This window comes from Rhincodon typus, chromosome 9 (genome assembly GCF_021869965.1).
Source record: "Rhincodon typus isolate 14 chromosome 9, sRhiTyp1.1, whole genome shotgun sequence".
Lineage (NCBI taxonomy): Eukaryota > Metazoa > Chordata > Chondrichthyes > Orectolobiformes > Rhincodontidae > Rhincodon > Rhincodon typus.
In genome coordinates, this window is record NC_063340.1 from 2,325,273 (window position 1) to 2,330,294 (window position 5,022).

The following is a 5,022-nucleotide window of genomic DNA, read 5'->3' on the forward strand; positions in this document are numbered from 1 at the left end:
CCCACCCCCATACACACACCCACCCCCGCACCCTCCCTCCATCACCCACCCCCAGAGTTCCTGGACTCCCACCAGAGGTTCAGACATATCTCTCTGATGGTTGAGTCTTCCTGTCTCTCTCCCCAGCTGACAACAATCAGTGATACATGGTCCTGAGGAAGGGGAATGGTTAATGGTAAACTGACAGGTCACCGGAATAGATAAAAGCATGTTCCACAGAGGTTTATTTTCCCCATTTGTGACCCAGCAGAATCGCTCTTATTGGATAGTGAAAGAAAGACACAAGAGCCACACTGAAACAACTTGTCTCCAGCAATGGGAATGTCATTTCTTTAAAAAAAAACAAGCAGGATGTGAATGCGTTCCAGTAATCTATAATTACAGCTGTCTGCCTGGGTAACCAAAATCGGTGGGGGGGGTGGGGAATGCTAAATTGGGCCTGCAAACTGTGCTCTGGGATAAAGAGAGAGAGACAGAGACAGACAGAGAGACAGAAACTGCACACAGCCTGTGTACAGGAGGGAGGGGGAGAGGAAGTCAGAGCAAGTTAACACACACTCCCCCATCTGTCGCCCTCGTGACACATGTTGACAAAGAAAAGCCACTGTAGACAGGCAGTTAGCTGGTTAGCACAGTCTGCCTGGAACAGCAAACAGGCCACTCCATTCACATGTTTCCTTGGAATTTGTGAATGGGGCCTGGAGTCATTCTTTGCTCCTGGAGCTGCCCCAGGGTGACTCGTCCCCCATTGGTGAGAGGTTCATTTCCCAGTTTGTGACTGAAGTCAATCCCCACACAACACGTGGCTCAGAGACCAACGACAAGTTTCACAGAAGATTAAATTGAGCGTTTTTCCAATAACGGGGCCTGCCGTTGGGTATGAGGGTGGCACTGTGTTGCCGTGGCTGCATGTTGCTTGTTGAAGAGAGTTGACCGAAGCAGTTCACTTGAGGACCCAGTGAAGCTGACCTTATTGCCGGACATTGCCATGGATACAGTGACAGGCAGTACACAGGGAAGGTTGAGGAGGGTTGGGGGCTAGGGTTTTCAGGCGATCCAATGTGAGCGCTTCAATCCTGACCACTTCCCCAGGGCTGAGGACAGCGCACTGGGTCATGGTCATAGGCTCTGGCCCCCCAGTGTGCACTCCATCAGGGATCACAGCAAACTCAGACGCTGTGATCGCTCAGAATCCCCTTGTCCCTCAGGGATCACTGGCTCAAATCAGAGCAGCATGGACCCACAGGCTCTGCGGGGGGGCCACGGCACGGTAGGGTTACATCAGCCAATAGTTTCCTGAATTGGTCCAAGTCATAGGAATATTCAGAGACCCTCCCCACCCCACTGCTCTGTGGGGAAGCATGATCCAAAGGCTACAGACCCTCAGAATAATTCTTCTCATCTTCATCTTAAACAGGCGACTCCTTTTATTTGTTCTAAACTGGCCCCCTAGATCTAGTCTCTCGCACAAGGGGAGACACCCACAATAGGAGAGAGCAGAACTGGTAGTGTAAAGGTCAGAGATGGAAATGAGGCATCTGAACTATAAAGGGAATATTGGCCACAGCCCATGCCTTTTCATGGAGTTCCATTTAAATCAGCTTATGTAATGGAGCTTTATAAAGGCTACATTTGTTACAAATGGGAGCAGAGATTTTGTGGCGAGTGTGGCAGTGGTCTGGTAAGACTAATTTTCTCTGTAGTTCCATCTGCTTTCAATTGTGTCACCTCCATGTCATATGAAAAGTTATGTATGGAGACAACATGTCCTAAAATTTGTTTCACAAACACTCAAAAATAAAACTGGCTCACTCCCTTTGTGGTCAGGATCTGATAGTCAATTCAGAGAAAGCAATCCTTAAGTAGGATATCACATCCTGATGCTAGCTGCTAAAGGCCTGTGCAGAAATTCACTGCAAAATACTTCAGAATAAATCATTTGAGCTTTGCCGAAAAAAAAGCCACATTTTGTTAAAAATTTTCATCTTAGATGCATCAGGACATTTCACAAGAATACCAATTCAAGGGGAACACCAATTTATACTGCACGAGAGGAGAATGCTGACTGACTGGCAAAGGTGTTGACACGTACAGCTACATGAATAATACATTTTTATCTGTCACCAAGACCAGTTTTAAGTCAAGTTTACATTTTGCGTGTATAATTTGCATACAAATCCTGATTTGATAGCACCATTCCTGAAAAGTAAACAACGCAAGAATTTACCGAAACTTGAAGCTTTATTAATGAATGCACGCAGAGAGAGAACGACAACAAAACCGTCAGCTACCCCTCTGCTTTAGGCTGACCAACTGCCTGTTGTATAACCTAGCCTTGCATCATATCGAGAGACAGATGGCAATTTTCCTGCTGAGACTTTAGGATTCAGGATCGCCAACAGAAGGAATAACCAACATCCTGCGTCCAATATCTGACAGATATGCTAATGGATCACACAGAGGGTGTTTCTCTCGCAATCCAATCCTGGCATCTCATCCAAGGGTATGAGCATCATGAACTCGTTCGTCAGCATTATTTCCCAGAGTGCATCGTGGGGGGAGGTCTATTACAACAAGCGCAGCACCATCAACTCCCAGGAGATCCAAACCACCACTGTGCCCACTGCTGCCACCCAGGGAGCTGGCCAATTATGCCACAACAGAGAGCACAAAGTGACCAAGTACACCATCTCCAAGTGTTAGAGGTGATGATAGAACAGGAGTTAGTGGGTGAGATAAGGTTACAACATCCAGTCCACTGAAATGGATGGACCACTTTGTGCAGTGGAAATGATACCAGTGATGACTATAAGCGTGATATCCAGCTGGACAAGAGAATTTATTCCTCTCATTGATCCAGCTGGGCCTTTCAACATGGTGTCACACAGACACCTGCCCTGATAGCACTGTGGGGGTGCTATAGCACACCCAGACCTTTACAAGGGCAATCAGGGATGGGCAAATGTTGGTCTCATTAGCACTGCATGCATTGCACCAAGGGATTTTTGAGCTCTGACCTCGGAGGGCTGCCTGAGGATTATATCCCTGTGGAGAACCCAAGCTCACTACCCTGCTGAGTGCATTACAAACAGAGGGCAGCACTGCCAGAGGTGCCGTCTCTCACATGAGATATTCAACAAGTCACTATCAGACTGCTTAGCTCCTGGGGCACAATGCCGAAGGACCACCCCCCCCAAGCAAGTTCCACGCTGAAGTTCTGATTTTGTTCACATCTTCTCACATAAAAGCACGGTGTCAAATTAATTTGTGGGCTGGGAATTCTGGGCTTCCTGAGCTTGTGTCACTAGGCATTAGGAGTCAAACTCTCAACTTGTTTGACCTCATGTAGAAAGCAGCTATTTCTCAAAAGGGAGGACAGCCCTGAAGGGGGAAGCAGCCTGGTTCTGAGACCAGTTCATCAGCCAGCCTTAAGGAATGTAATGGGACAACTTCATGAATGAAAGGAAGAGCTAAATCAAGAATGTGACCACTAAACTGATGCACTGAGCACCCAGTCCAACGAGTGAAAAAACAGGACAAGTTTGTTGGGGATGGGGAGGTGAACGGATTGTTGTAACCAGTGGAGGATTGGGAAAAGTCAAACAATGTTTGATTTAAAAAGGGACATGATATCAGAACAAAGATAGATAGGTTCCTTAAATAACAAGTAAAGAGTGAGCTTACTGCAAATTAAACCTGATCAAGCAAAGATATAATGATTAGTAAAGGAGTGAACCACTGTAAATATGTACAACTATCCTTCTCAAAAACACACACACACTCACTACAAAGCCTGGAACGTTTAAAAAGTATTCTGGTCAAATAACGGTCCATTTCAAATAGATTAATTATTCAAATACTGGCAGGAGGCCGAAGTCACTTTACCTACAAGCCGTTGGGACTTGAATGTCTTCCAGATCAGTTAAAGCTGGCTGAGGCTACATTTCTGGAGACAGTGATATAGAGTCCAAATGTTCCTTTAGGAAGTCTCCATCCTAGAGCAAGTGTAATTTTAAAAAAAGGCTGCACTTCCCAAGGCAAGTTATCTCAGACTCCGCTTAAACCCATTAACTTTATTACACCCGCAGACTGGGTCGTGACATTTCTCTGACAGATTCGTAGATTCAGTGACTCCAGTTAAGTAGTTCATGTTCTTTGCTAATGCAACAGCTCCCCCAGCCCCCACCTGCCCTGTTGCAGGTGATCTCCTTTGCTTTTATTTTTGCAAGGTGGCTTCCAAAAAAAACCAACTCATACACGTGCAGTCAACATATTCTAAATTAATATTCCAATTAACACATCCTCATGATAAAAGTCAATAAAGACAAGTCATTTGCATGATTTTAACACAGTATTTGCACACCATTTTTCTACAAAGACTGGAGTAGAAGCTGATTTCTGGGACAGGTGCAGAAGCTTTTGTATGACCACGAAACATGACCTTTGAACCTGGTAAATGATCCCCAGATTTCCAAAAAACTAACCGTATGTGCATTAATATTTCTGGATTGGGAGGTTTATGAATGCAGTGCTCGCTCCTGGATAGATATTTAGATGAACTGTAGATGGATGTTTTAAAAGATACCATCATTATGTGACTATTTACAGGTTACATACAGCTGGTGTGGGGTGCTGGGGTCTCAGGGAACTTCATGCTAAGTCATCCACAAAAACTAAAAGCCTGGCACAGCCTCTTTCAACCTCTCCCTACATTCATGAAGCATCATTAGTAACCCCCCCACCCCAGTTTCCAGTCAGGCATTGAGAACCCAGAGCAGGTACAGGAGGTCCAGTGAAGATCCCAGCACCTTCCACTGGTAAACACTGACACAGGGGGGTAAAAGGCTGCGTACTTACACACCCACACGGAAAAACCAAAACTCTGTAACGTTCGGCTTTGTATCCCATGGAGTTTAGAGCAGCGAAAGATGATCTCTTTGAAATCCTCAAAACTGTGTACACTGTAGATGCAGATAGGATGCTACTGCCTCTCTTGACTCGGGGGGGGGGGGCGGGGCGGGG